Here is a 15,619-nt window from a genome sequence, read left to right on the forward strand (position 1 = left end):
AGATGGGGAGAAATAGTATCTTTTATGAAGACATCACTGCCACATTTTGCTTTCATGGGGCCTCTTGTCGCTCATACAATTCTCCAGAATGAATTGTGAGAGACAGTACACTTGAGGCCAAACGAGTTCTCTAGGATTTCCCAGGAACTCTCGGGAAAGAGGTGGGCAAGGCAATCGTTCCTTTAAATCATTCGCAAATTAATCTTGTAAATGGAGTAGGATCTTTCACAGCTCTTGTGTCTGGAGGGGCAAAAGCCTATATATTTTATACTACTTTTGTGGGGAGAGTAAAGAAGTCATTCCCAAACTTCCAACATCTTGATGTTATCCAGTTTCCCAAATATTAACATCGCTACGGTTTAAGCAGCGTGGTGCTGGTGTATGTACATGGTAGGCACACAGGCACGCACACACGGACATGCACACACAGACACAATATGGCTCAACAGCAGAGACTCAGTAATCCAGACAGAAACCCCATAATTAAAGCTTGCGGGGCATCTCCACTCATGGCACTTTTGGGTTCCATGAGCAAATCAAGTTATGACAGGAGTCAAGGTGGGAAAGCAATCAGTCTCTGAAGAGACACCATGTCCTGCTTGGGCTGAAGGTTGTCTCCATATAGGCAATTTGGACAAAGATGTGCTTAGGTTACAAGGAAGACCATCATTACAAACTCTTCCCCTAATTTACTCCAATCCAATCCAATCCAATCCAATCCAATCCAATCCAATGGCACGGACATCTACATTATCAACAGGATGGGGAGGGGGGATATCTGTGATGAATGAAGGAAACACGTCAGGAATGATAGGATAACTCAGCTTGCAAATATGGTCCTCTCTCTCCTCCATCAGTTCTTGGCTCTCTATTAGCTCATTCCCGTTAGCGTGTAATTTAAAGAAATTCTCTTACACTTGTTTTTGGTGCCATGTTAAGACTCCATTTGGCTCTTCCCTTTTACGGCAAAATGCGTTCATACATACTTGCGTAGGTACGCAAATGGAAGGGTAGCGTTTTACATTCTCAAACCAAACTGTCTACATTCTAACCTCCCATGTCTTCTCTCTTTGTCCCTCCTTTGTCTTTTTTTAAAAAGTGTATTTACTTTGAGAGAGAGAGAGAGAGAGAGAAAGAAAGAGAGCAAGCAGGTGAGGGGCAGAGAGAGAGGGAGAGACGCAATCCCTAAGCAGGCTCCTTGCTGTCAGCCTGGAACCCAACCCAACGTGGGGTTCAAACTCACGGACCAGGAGATCCTGACCTGAGCCAAAATCAAGAGTCAGATGCTCAACCAACTGAGCCACCCAGGCGCCCCAATTTTCCTTTTTTTTAAGTTTATTTATGTATTTTGAGCACACCCACATGTGAGCGAGGGAGGGACAGAGAGGGAGAGAGAATCCTAAGCAGTCTCCGTGGTATCAGCACAGAGCCGGACGTGGGGCTCTCACGAACTGTGAGATTGTGACCCCAGCTGAGATTGGGAGTCAAACACTGAACCGACTGAGCCACCCAGGTGCCCCTCCTGTATTTGCTTTCAAGCAACAGAAATTTTATTTTAACTGGCTTCGAAGCTAAATATTTATTGCACAAAACTTTACAGATTGCAGTGTTTATAGACCACTCCGGCTTTTGAGAGCAATGAAGTCAGCCCATGCAAAACTACCACACGAATGAGCCAAGTACAGGCACGTTTGCGTCCCGTTCCTCTGTTGGTATAGAATGGGAGAGAGCCGGTTCTTAGGATAAGCCCCAGGGACATAAGAAAGTAGATTCTGTTTGCATCCTGCTTCAAACACACTGATTTTTTAAAATGACACTTGCATACGGAGTTACATTAGGTAATATTTTGTTCGACGTTAAAATGGTAGGGCGGCTGTGCTAAACAAAATTTAAATACCTTCTCAGGGAATTTATGAGTGAATACAATGACGCTTTATTCTTTTAAGTTTATTTATTTATTTTGAGAGAGAGAGAGAGAGAGAGAGAGCAAGCACTAGTGGGGGAGGGGCAGAGGGAGAGGAAGAGAGAGACAATCTGAAGCTGGCTCTGCACTGTCAGCACAGAGCCCAATGCGGGGCTCAAACTCAGGAACTGTGAGATCATGACCTGAACCGACACCAAGTTAGACGCTTAACCGGCTGAACCTCCCAGGTGCCCCCAAATGATGCTTTATAATCCTTTAGGGAAAACTGTTTAGCAACACGGATAAAATGAAATTAGGAAAATATTGGCAGTTGATGAATGTTGGTAATAGAAATACGCGAATTCACTCTAAGTTCTACTTTGTTGTATGTTTGAAAAATCCTAATAAAAATTAATCTTACTAATGTAAGAATAAATAACGTACTATTTTTCCTCCATATATTCAATATCAGTAAAATTTCAAATATACACTTACTAATGAATAACTGAATTCCTACTCAGCAGTCAGTAGTTCGTCCTACAAGGAACAGAAAATGCCTATTTATGCGAGGATTTCAAGTTGGCCATACATTGTTCACTATGGTACATATATACTAAAAATAGAGACTAGGAAACTAAATGCCTAATGTGATATGATTGTTTTTGAAGCAACTTTTGGTATCTGACTTAGCCACAGAAGAATTTTAACATGTGAAATAAAATATACTTTAAATGAAATTGAAATTATACATAGCATAACATTTTATGTATGTTTGTATGCAGTCTTAGTTAAATCTGCATATTTTTAAAAAGACTGGATATGAAACGGAATTCTCATTCAGCAATAGAAACTACATAATGCCTATTATTTTTCAAAAGACCCAAGAAAACTCTTCATTAAATTTCTCTAAGACTAAATTATATTTCGGATAGTCATAAATAAGGCATTTATTGATTAAATGATAAAGCAAAGCAAATTTACTACCAGATTATTTCATGATACTCACAGGCATTCGGTAAGATTTGTATATCCCCCCACCCCAAAAATGGAGGGAATCAATTAAATTCCCAGTAGGAATCATAGTTGTGAACTTTATTTGTGAAATATGCCTATCAAATTATATTTCACTCAAAGGATTAATATTAAAAGATGAGATTTGTTTTAGATTTATAATTTCTCATCCTCGAAAGAACTCATCCTTATGTCCTAGACATAAGGACAATGTCTAATAAACATATAATGCAAGCTACAAATGTAAGTTTCAATTTTTTTGGTGTCCACATTACAAAGGGAGTGAAAGGAAACTGGCGAAATTAATTTTAAAAACGTATTTTATACAGTTCAATGTATCCAAAAGACAATTTCAGGACAAAATCGATCTAAAACATTTTAATGAACCTAACTTACTTTTTGTTACTCATAGTGAGGTTATGAAATCTATTCTTTTTAATACATAAATCTATTTATTTAATAGGTAAATAAATAAGTCTACTTACTTTTTCCATTTATTTTTTCTATTTATTCAATAGATAAAGAAATAAATCTATTTTTTCTATAAATCTATTTTTTTAATTTTTATTTGAATTTTAGTGAGTTAACATGCAGCGCAATATTAGTTTCTCAACACTTCCATACGTCACCCAGTGTTCATCACAACAGGTGCCCTCCTTAATCCCCATCATCTAGTTCACCCAGCCCCCCCACCCCCATCCAGTCTGGTAGCCATCAGATTGTTCTCTATAGTTCCGGGCCTGTTTCTTGGTTTGCCTCTCTCTCTGTCTCTGTCTCTGTCTCTGTCTCTCTCTCTCTCTCTCTTTTCCTCTTTGCTCAACCTAGCGTGCACTTCGTACTTATAGGACATTCCAATTTGAGGGCTAAATTTTCACTGGAAATGTTTGAGCCACATTTTAAGCCCATAAAATTTATAGTTGAAAACGTAGATTCATAGACTCACGTTGTTCCAAAGGTACCTAAAGTTTTCTACAACTTCACAGAGTGCCACTTTTTAAATTTCAGTGAAAACTAATCAATTAAGATTATAGTTCCTCAGTCTCACTAGCTGCAGTTCAAGCGTTTTGTAGTTACAAGTCACCAGTAGCTGCCAAATTTATCCACGCAGGTCTGCAGTCTTTCGGCACGAGCAGTTCAGGCAATGAAAGTGAAGAAGACTGAGTGATACCCATTTGGACTGTATATTTTAAAAGGGGGAAAAAATGAGGAAAATAAAAGTATTTCGGACTTTATCCCCCCCTCCCCAGAAAACAGCAAGGCACAATTTAATTATTTTCGCTTTTATATATTAGCCACAGATAAAGTAAAAACTTCAAAGTCGGTCTAGTATTCACCATTATACTTTTAAAAAGTTTATTATCCCTTTGAGTATAAAATATTTGCTTTTGGATAAACAAACTTTGTAGTTATTTCTTTTAAAGATACAAAAATGTCCTAATAATAAATAGCCTGGATCTTTGCAATTTTATTTCCAAACCCTGGGCTGTGGGCTTATTGCAGGCTATAAAAACTGATATGGGGTAACTTTGAGCCACAGATGTCCTGCTAACTGCAATTCCAGTGACATTTAGATACACACGTTGCCAACGGAAATTTATTAGTTTTCCTCCACAAGCATCATAACATGGATTTGCACTGCACCTAGGTTATTTATATCCCTGAATTAGAGGGATATAATATGGTTTTTAACCCAAATAATTTATTTCAGTATGATCACACAAAGTGAACACTTGCATAGCACATACAATAGCACCCATGCTGATCTAGGAATGTTACTTGTTCAAGGCTGTTTCTTCCTCCTAATCCCCCTTGAATGTTGTATTATTATCTTTCTCGTTTACAGATGTGGGAATCATGACCCAGAGAAGCGAGGGCTGTCGCCCAATGGTACTCCCGTTGGTACTCCGGAATCCAGGAGTCTGGTCTCAGTGTCCACATCCATCCACTATATTCCCTATCGCTTCACCATAAAGGTCTTTGGCCTAACCTCTTGACAGTCATGTCCTGAAGTCAGCTTGTTTCTTTGGAATGACATGTCATTTCAGTTGCTGGTCCCGTTATTCCAGGAAACATAAGCACAGCTAATCCATACGGAACCTGTCTTAACTCATTTTAGAGTCTTTTTTATTTTTTTAATTATAATTTATTGTCCGATTGGTTTCCATACAACACCCAGTGGTCATCCCAACAAGTGTCCTTCTCCCTGCCCATCACCCGCTTTCCCCATCAACCCTCAGTTTGTTCTCAGTGTTTAAGTCTCTTATGGTTTGCCTCCCTCCCTGCCTGTGACTTGTTTTTTTCCCTCCCCTTCCCCCATGGTCTTTTGTTAAGTTTTTCAGGATCCACAATGAGTGAAAATATATGGTATCTGTCTTTCCCTGACCGACTTATTTCACTTAGCATAATACCCTCCAGTTCCATCCACGTTGCTGCAAATGGCCGGATTTCATTCTTTCTCATTGCCAAGTAGTATTCCATTGTATACACAAACCACATAGAGTCTTGACGCCAAGATTCCTCTTAGCCCAGCCCGCATCACAGAGACTACAATGGCCACGAGTTCCAGCAGGGGGGTTTCAACCACCTGAGTGGTGCATCTTTGTAATCAGGGAAACAGCAGTGTACAAGACACTTTGAAAATCTTTTCACTAGCTCTGGATTTAGGAGTCTCACTTCAATATTAAGATATACATGGAACTCTCCTGCCTCCTGACCTCAAGGTACTGGAAGTACCTTGAATTTGACTCATACTGAAAGTAATCTCTTGCTCAGTGGCCTTTTTCTATCACCAATAAGCTTCTGTTTGCCCTTCCTGGAACAGATCTCGATTTTGACTACTTTTTAGATATTGGCTATTAATGCATATGTAGACGGCAGTACAGCCTATTTGTTAACCTCAAACCAATGGTTTATATTTCTCTAAAATGAGAGAGATGGTGATGAGCTTTTTCCTTAAATTCCGGATAGCAATAAATTATTGACCTTTTTGTTTTTTGTTTTTAACTTCATGATCCTGTCAATCACTGACAGTTGAATAAATACCTCTAAAAACCTACCGCTTCATAGATTTGCATTTTTTTAAGACACATCTTTTTATGCCCTCTATTTTTAATGGGTTTTTCCTTTCCTTTCTTTTTTTTAACGTTTATTTATTTTTGAGACAGAGAGAGACAGAGCATGAACAGGGGAGGGGCAGAGAGAGAGGGAGACACAGAATCAGAAGTAGGCTCCAGGCTCTGAGCCATCAGCCCAGAGTCCGACTCGGGGCTCGAACTCACGGACCGTGAGATCGTGACCCGAGCTGAAGTCAGACGCTTAACCGACTGAGCCACCCAGGCGCCCCTTCCTTTCTTTTCTAACTTTACATTTCTTTAAAAAAAATTTAAATGTTTATTTTATTTTATTTTATTTTATTTTTGAGAGAGAGAGCGTGAGTGGCGAAGGGACAGAGAGAGAAGGAGACACAGAATCTGAAGCAGGCTCCAGGCTCCAAGCTGTCAGCACAGAGCCAGACGTGGGACCTGAACTCAGGAACTGTGAGATCATGACCTGAGCCGAAGTCAGAAACTTAACCCACTGAGCCACCCAGGCGCCCCAACTTTACATTTCTTTAAAATCTCAGCATAAGTCAGGACACCTGAGTGGTGTAGTCGGTTAGGTTTCCTACTTAGGCTCAGGTCATGATCTCACGGTTCTTGAGTTCGAGCCCCACTTAGGTGCTCTCTACTGTCAGCACAGAGCCTGCTTCTGGCCCTCTGTCTCCCTTTCTCTGCCCCTCCCTTGCTGTGAGCCTGCACTCTCTCAATAAATAAATAAATAAATAAATATTTAAAAAAATAAAATAAAATATCAACATAAGTCAATATTTCAAAAAATGATATTTAGGGTAAGTGACATTTTAACTGTCATTGTTCTGTCTTTGATCCAAATAATCTGTGTTTTCTTTGTTTTCCCTTTGCCTATAATCCTTCTACATGGTTCAGTCCTCCAATCGTGAAAGTGCATGGGTGCACGGGTGTCTCTGATGGGTGTAAGTGATGGACAGGAAAGGCCCAGGGGGTCGGTGGGGGAGAGGAGACGGCTGCTTTACCATGATACAATAACACACTATGGGTCTATACTTTCTTGAGACTATTCCAATTAAGGTTTCATACTCACCCACCATACTCTGAAATCACCAAATCTTCCCCCAAATCTTCCTGTGGCCCATCCAGTAATTGATAGGAATCCTCACTACTCACCTTCTCAGCAATATTTGACCAAGTTGATCACATTTCCCTTTAAGAATGTGATGACTCAGTTTATAGGACACCTTACTTTCCTGGTGACTTTTTTGCAGTCACCTTTGTGACTCAAGATTCAGACCTATTATTTTGTCCCATCATATTTATTTTGCAGGTGATCTCATGCAATCTTATGCTTTCATTGTCAACCATTCACTGATGCATCTCAGATTCTTATGTCTAGCCTTAGCCTTGAGCCTGACACCCACTCTTAAATATACAACTTTCTACTGAACATCTTCGCTTAGATGTTTTGAATTTAATACATCCAAGACTGATTCTTGATTTTCCTCCTTAATCTGCTTCTCCAATTTTTTCTTGTTTTAGTAAATAACAGTTTATGCAGTTGTTCGAACACGTAGCCATCACTTTTTGTTCACTCTTTCATCAATATTTCATCCCCAAAGCACATCTACCTAACTGATAAGAAGATGCTGACAATGCCAAACTGATAATTGTCTTAGCTCAGGCTGTCACAACAAAGTGCCAAAGACTTGGTGTCCGAAACAATAGAAACTAACTTTCTCTTAGTTCTGGAGGCTGGATTCGAGGAGCTGGCAACATAGGTTCATCCTGCAGTCTTTTTTCTTGGGCTGTAGGTAGCTGCCATCTTGCTATATGCCCACATGACACACATCTTTCTTTCTGCATAGATGAGAAACAGAGCAAGCTCTCTGGTATTTCTTTGTATAAACACTTAACCTAATGACAACCCCACTCTCATGACCTCTCCTAAACTTAATTACCTCCCAAAGGCCTTACTTCCAAATATCATCACATTGGAGATCGTCATCATATGAATTTGTGGGGACACGAACATTAATTCAATATAGTCACACATGAGTCTCACGACCACCATTGAGTTTCAGTGCCTCCTTTGCGACACCCTAGATCAAACATCATCATCTCTCTCCCGAGTGCAGTGACACCCTAATTGGATTCTCATATGTCCCTGTTGCTACTTTACAGACTACTTTCCATAAAGCGTCCAGAGAAATCTTTTAAATTAATTGTACATTTTAATAGGCGATTCTGGTACAGGGTAGCTTCCAGAACATTTGGTTTTGTCAATAGCCATGTTTTTTCTCTCATCACGAGGACCACAAATTAGAGAGTCTGAGAGCTTAGAGGCACACGTCTGTTTGTCATTCGGAGGTGCAATGAGGCCTTCTTTGAACTGTTCTTAAAAGTCTAGGTCATCCTATTCCAACTCCCTGTGAGGTGCTAAAGCTGTATAATAAAACGTTGATCTGCTCTGCTGGGGGAAAAAAACAATGGATAATATTGCTGGCCATATCTTACCACAAAACAGAGTCATTAAACTTGCAGCTTTGTAAAATTCATGGAAAATTTAAGTCTTAAAAAGCAGCAATACTAAAAGCTAAACAAACAAGAAATATTGAGGTATAAATGTCACAAAATATGATCAAGATCTGTACCCTTGAAAACTAAAAATACCAATGAAAGAATGCGCAGAATATGTAAACAAATATAGAAATGTACTGTATATATCCAACAGTCCCTCCTTATTTGTCCCCAAAACCACAGACCTAGGCAACATTTCACATAAATGGAACCATGCTGTATGTGGTCGCTTGTGACCGATTTCTTTCATTTAGCATAATGTTTTCAAGGTTCGTCCATATAGCATGTACCAATATTTCGTTCCTCTTTCTTGGCAAATAATATTCCATTATATGAAAATACCTTGTTTATTTATCACTTGATATATATTGGGGTTGTTTCCACATTTTGGCTATTATAAGTCCTAGTATAAGCATTCACGTTTGTGTAGATATATGTTTATATTTCCATATCTTGATTATAGCCTGGATGTGTATATAGTGGCATATCATTGTGGTTTTGGTATGCATTTCCCGAATGACTAATAATGGTGAGCTTCTTCTTTTTTTTTTTAATTTTTTTTTAATGTTTATTTATTTTTGAGACAGAGAGAGACAGAGCAAGAACAGGGGAGGGGCAGAGAGAGAGGGAGACACAGAATCGGAAGTAGGCTCCAGGCTCTGAGCCATCAGCCCAGAGCCCCACACGGGGCTCGAACTCACGGACCGTGAGATCGTGACCTGAGCTGAAGTCGGACGCTTAACCGACTGAGCCACCCAGGCGCCCCTGGTGAGCTTCTTCTTAAGTGCTTATTGCCCATTTGCACATCTTTGGAGAAATATTTATTTAGGTCTTTGGGTTATTGTGCAATTGCTTCATTTTTCGGTAATTGGTAGAGTTCTTTATGCATCGTAGATATAAGTCTTTCAGCATACATGACTTGCAAATATTTTTCATTCTCGGTGTTTTCTTTTCACTCTCTCGATAGTATTCTTTGAAGCACAAAAGTTCTAAATTTTGATAAAAGACAATTTTTCTATTTCTTTTTTGTCGCTTGTATTTCTGGTATTATATCAAAGAAAACTTTGCCTAACTCAATGTCACAAAGATTGATCCTATCTTTTCTTGTAGGAGTTTCATAGTTTTAGCTTTGCATTCAGATATATGACGTATTTTGAGTTAATTTTTGTGTATGGTGTGAACTTGGGATTCAACTTCATTCTTTTGCAGGTGGATGTTCAGTTGGCCCAGACCAATTGTTGGAAAGATTGTTCTTTTCCTCCTTGAATCTTCTTGGAACCATTGTCCAAGTCAACCAAGCATAAATGTAAGTTAAGGTTTATTTGTTGACTCTCAATTCTATTCCATCGATCCATATTTCTAGCTTTACACCAGTAACATACTCTCTTGAAAACTGTTGCTTTGTCATAAGTTTTGAAATCAGAAAGCGTGAAACCCTCATTTTTGTTCTTTCTTAGTTGGTTTTGGATATTCTGGGTTCTTTCCATTTTTACAAAATTTTATTTGAGAGAGAGAGAGAGTTAGTGAAAGTGGGGAAGAGGGGCAGAGGAAGAGAGAAAGAGAAGGTTCCATGCTCAGTTCAGAGCTAGACCCAGGGCTTGATCCCACAAGCCGTTATCCATTATTCCATTATCTGGGATAATGGCCTGAGCCAAAATCAAGAGTTTGAAGCTCAACCAACTAGGCCACCCAAGCGCCCTAGCTTCCTTCCTTTTCTATATGAAATCTAGGTTCAGCTTGTCAAATTCTGCAAAAATCCTGGCTGGTATTTTGTTAAGAATTATCAATTAGAGAACATTGCCATCTGAGCAATAGTAAGTCTTTTGATCTATGAACATGGGCTATCTTTCCATTTATTTAGGTTTTCTTTAATTTTTCAGCAATACTTTGCAGCTTTCAGAGGATAAATTTTTCACTCCTTTGGATAATTTTATCTTAAAATAAATTTCAGAAACAAAATACCTAAGAAAAAGAAATAAAGTATTTTATACCATTAATGTTACTATAAATAGAATTGTTTTCTTATTTTAATTTTCAGATCTTTTATTGTTAGTTTAGAGAAATACAATTGATCTTTGTATTCCAATATTGTACCCTGTAATGTTACTAATTTGTTTATTAGTTCTATGATTTTTGTGAATTCCTTGGGATTTTCTATATACAAGATCACGTCAACTATGGAATAGAGATAGTTTTGCTTCTTCCTTTCTAATTGGGATGACTTATTTTCTTTGTCTTTTTGTCCGGCTAGAATCTTTTGTAGGAGCTGGAATAGAAGTGGTGAGAACAGACATCATTGTATTGTTTCTTATCTTAGGGGGAAGCATTGAGTCTTTCACAAATAGATGTTTGCTGTGGGCTTTTCATAGATGCTCACAGGTTAAATTTGAATTTATCAGGTTAAATTCATGTTTATTGAGATGATAGTGTTGTTATTATCCTATTGACAAGATAGATTAATTTATTTTCAGATATAAAAACACCTTGCATTCTTGGGATTAATGTCACTTTGTCATGGTGTGTAATACTTTTTATATGTTAGTAGATTAAATTTGTTTGTATTTTGCTGAGGATTTTTTGCATCTATATTAATAAGAGATATTGTCTACAGTTCTTTTGTTTAATGTCTTTGCCTGATTTAGATATCAGGAGAATATTGACCTCATAGAATGAGGTAGGAAGGGTTTCAATTCTTTATTATTATTTTTTATTTTTTTAATGTTTATTTATTTTTGAGAAAGAGAAAGACAGAGCATGAGCAGGGGAGGGACAAAGAGTGAGAGAGGGAGCCATAGATTTCGAAGCAGGCTCTGGCCTCTGAGCTGTCAGCACAGAGCCCGACACAGGGCTCAAACCCACGACCTGTGAGATCATGACCTGAACTGAAGTCGGACGCTCAACCGACTGAGCCACCCAGGCGCCCCTCAATTCTTTATTTTTTGAGCCTCTGTAAAGAATTGGTATTAATTCTTCTTTAAAAGTTTCATAGAATTTACCAGTGAAACCATTTGATACTGGGCTTTTCTTTGTGTGAAGTCTTTTGACTGTTAATTCAATTCTTGTTACACTTGCTTAGTTGTTATACTTCCCTTGTTATTCAGGGTTTTTATTTTTTCTTGAGTCAGTTTTTATAATGTGTTTCTTGTAGGAATCTTTCCATTTCATCTAATTTATCCAATTTGTTTGCCTACCATTGTTCATAGTATTTTTTATCATCATGTTTCTCTAATGTCTGTATTGATGTCTCCTATTTCATTCCTGATTTTAGTAGTTTGAATTTTCTTTTATTTATTTAGTTATTTATTTATTTATTTGTGGTCAATCTAGCTGAAGGTTTGTCAATTTTGTCAATCTTCATGAAGAACCAACTTCTGGTTTCATTGATTTATCTATTAATTTTCTATCTTGAATTTCATTTATTGATGCTTTAACCATTATCATTGCCTTCCTTCTTCTTTCCTAGGATGTTTTTTTGTATTCTTCTAGTATCTTAAGATAGGAATTTAGGTTATTGATTTGAGATGTTTCACGTATATACACGTACGCATTTACACCTATAAATTCCCTTCTGAACTCTGCTTTAGCTGCATCCCAATGTTTGGCATGTTGTGTCTTTATTTTCATGTATCTCAAAGTATTTTCCAACTTCCCTTATTTTTTTTTCTTTGATTCATTTATTATTTAGGAATATGCTATTTAATTTTTATATGTTTGTGAATTTTCCAAATTTCTTTCTGTTATAAATTTCTAATGTTATTCTATTGTGGTCAGAGAACATATTTTGTATGATTTCAATCCTTGTAAACTTAATGAGTTGTTTTATGGTCTACTATATAGTCAATCCTGTAATTCTATGAGCACTTGAGAACGGTGTGTATTGTGTTGTTGGGTGCAGTGTTCTACAGATTTCTGTTAAGTTTGGTTTATAGATAGTGTTATGCACATGTTCAATTTCCCTGTTGATCTGCTTAGTTTTTCTATCCATTATTCAAGTCTCCAACTATTATATGACATTATCAGTTTTTCTCTTTACTCAGACTTTTTCATATATTTTGAGGATTTGGTATTAGGTGAATATAACATTATAATTGTTATCTTTTCCTTATAGATTTTTAGCTTTCATCACTATAAAATGTACCTTTTCGTCCCTTCTATCCATTTATTTTCAACCTATTTGTCTTCTAATGTAAAGTGTATACAGCACAAGTTAGATCTTGTATTTTCTAAACTGAGTCTGACAATCTTTGCCTTTTCATTCAATTTTTCATTCATTCGCATTAATTTTTTTAAACGTTTATTTATGAGAGAGAGAGAGAGAGAGAGCAGGAGAGGAGCAGAGAGAGATGGAGACACAGAATCCAAAGCAGGCTCCAGGCCCCAAGCTGTCAGCACAGAGCCAGATGCGGGGCTTGAACTCACGAACCAGGAAGGAGATCATGACCTGAGCTGAAGTCAGATGCTTAGCCTATTGAGCCACCCAGGTGCCCCTCAATTCATTCACATTTAATGTTATTATTGATATAGTTGCATTTACTTTTCACATCTTACTTTTCGTTTGCTATGTGTGTCATGTTTTTTATTCCTATTTTTTCCTTTCCCGCTTTCTTTTACATTAATGAATATTTTCTAGGGTAATGTACTAATTCCTTTAATTATTTTTCAATCTGCATTTTTTTTGGTTATTTCATGAGTGGTTGTTCCATGGCTTACAATATACTTCCTAATTAATTAATATTAAATTCAGGCTTCCACTAATTTAATTCCAGTATGTTATAGAAACATTACTTCTCTGTACTTCTATTAACTCGTCCTATTTTCTGTGCTATCATTTATTCATAACATCTGTGTATGTTAAAGGCCCAAATATGCATTGGTATAATTATTAACTTGAATAATTGTATTCCCTTCAGGGAAAGAGAGTAAGCATATGTGTATAGAGTTTGTTGTATTAACCTTGTTATTTTCCATTTGTTCCTGTAATTTCTCTACACCGTGTTGTGTCATTCCCTTTAACACAGCTTTCCTCCCACCCATCTGTTTTTTACTGTTATTGTCAAGATGTTACATATCTGTATTTTAGACATCCAATTCCATACATATTACTTGACATTACTGCTTTTGAAATAAGTTAATAGAAGAAGAGAGAGACATATAATTATATTGTTTTTAGAATTACCTTAGTGATTACCATTGGCTGAACTCTTTGCTTTTCATGTAGATTTGAATTATCCTATGGGGCCTCTTGCTTTCAGCTTAAAGAGCTTGCTTGATAAAGTGATATGCTTCCAATAAATTCTTTGAATTTTTGTTTCTGGAGAGAGAGCACTGTCAGGTTTCCAGGTACCACTGCCAGACAGGCTTAGATAAATAACCCCAGATCCACTGAGGTTACCAAAGGAAGCATAACCATTAAGGACGATGCACCCCCGCATACAAAAGGCAGAAAAACAACCCAGAAGAAAGATAGGTAAAACAGAGAGGGGAAGGTAATCTACAAACTAAAATCTGAGAAATGGTAAACGTTGGGCAAACAGGTGCATGTCGATGTAAATGTAATACATGTGTGCTGATGGGACGGGGTGTTTGCTGAGGTCATTTATATCCAACAGAATGAATCTGGAAGAATCAGTGGGTCATAGGCTACCAGACAGTATTTGTAAAGGTGAACAGGAGTCTGAACTCCTAAAACTACCCCAGTAGGAACAGCAAAGTCAGCAATATGATGTCATTTGTAAATCCCTTCAAATCATTTTCCTGGTCAATGCGACACTATTTTTGTCACTTTGTTGTTTTACGTAAAGGAATGACAGATATTTGAGCTTAATCATCTAGCTACTAAGAGGTCTATAAACACATGAGGTGTTGCTTTAGGCTTTTTATCTTCACCTACCAGGTATTTGCGCCAATCTAAGCAGTCTTCTGAGCGAATGAATCTAACCCATCAGACACGGGTATGTCAGAGGGCAGGGAGGGAAAGAGGCGCGCGAGAGATCGCAGTTACAGACAACTTCAAAGTTGTTGGCATAAACAAAAGAGTGGCTGAATGTGACAACTACTGGAATTGGGACACTGGAGAGGACAAGGAAAATCATATCGGGAGAAGAAAAATCTGTCCAGAGTCCATTCAGACTGTTTTGAGAATTTACTGAAATAAATAATAACGCAAAGGGGCCTGATCCAAATATTGATGGTGATGATTGATTGCTACCTTGCAGCCATGGGCTTCCCCCTGTACAAATATTTTGAAACCACTTCTATTATGTTCAACTTCATATTAAACACTGCCAAAATGTTTCTAACTGTCTAGCCTATGTTTTGGCCCTAAATATAAATGTGAATGCTAATTCTTTTATACTCCTTGGCATCTCAGTCTTCAGTATTTTCTCATTTCACTGGGATAAACATAGCCGAGTGTTTTCTTCCAAAATACATCTACAGCACATCCAAGGGTTTTCCTACCGACATATTCCCAGAACACTGAGCAAAAACTAAAAGACGGAGTATAAACAAAAGCATCTCTATTTATAAAAATTGAACTTGAGATTGAACAGAGGAAGAATGAGTCAACACCACTCGCCATCAACAGATGTTAGAGGTCACCGGGGTTGTTGTTGTTGTTGTTTGGTAAGCTCTGTCAGTTGTTGTTTTTAACTTTAGTGAGCATGAGATTCACCTGGTGGGCTTCCTACATGAAGATTTCCTAGGACACCCAGAAAATTAGATTCAATAACTGAATAAATCCCAGGGAACTGCCTTGTTAGCAATAATCAGAAAATAATGGTGAGATGGTGTTGCCCGTGGATCACATGGGGAGAAACCGTCCATCATTTTGGTCGTTCATATTTGGCATGCTTTCTTTCCCTCTCTCTGCCTACTTTTGAAGATGACAACTGTCGGTAAGATTAAGCACACCGCGATGCCTAATGCCACAGCTGTGCAAGGGTACTCGCCTTCGCTGCATGTCTGTAGATGCCAGACTCCTCCTGCTGTTGTCACTGGTCCCACGGAACACTCTAGAGCTGCCTTGAGGCTCACACAGCTGCCTCACAGAGAAAGG

General features: G+C 37.9%; 1 long non-coding RNA gene across 1 annotated transcript; it reads left to right on the forward strand.

The window, feature by feature from the left end:
* The first annotated feature begins 5,494 nt into the window (after positions 1-5,494).
* LOC123593630 lies at positions 5,495-14,830 on the forward strand. The gene is made up of 3 exons (XR_006711339.1): positions 5,495-5,634; positions 9,772-9,868; positions 14,456-14,830. It is a non-coding gene; the product is annotated as an uncharacterized LOC123593630 (long non-coding RNA).
* The last annotated feature ends 789 nt before the right edge of the window (positions 14,831-15,619 follow it).

The sequence above is a fragment of the Leopardus geoffroyi genome, chromosome A1 (genome assembly GCF_018350155.1).
Source record: "Leopardus geoffroyi isolate Oge1 chromosome A1, O.geoffroyi_Oge1_pat1.0, whole genome shotgun sequence".
In the NCBI taxonomy this organism is placed as follows: Eukaryota; Metazoa; Chordata; class Mammalia; order Carnivora; family Felidae; genus Leopardus; species Leopardus geoffroyi.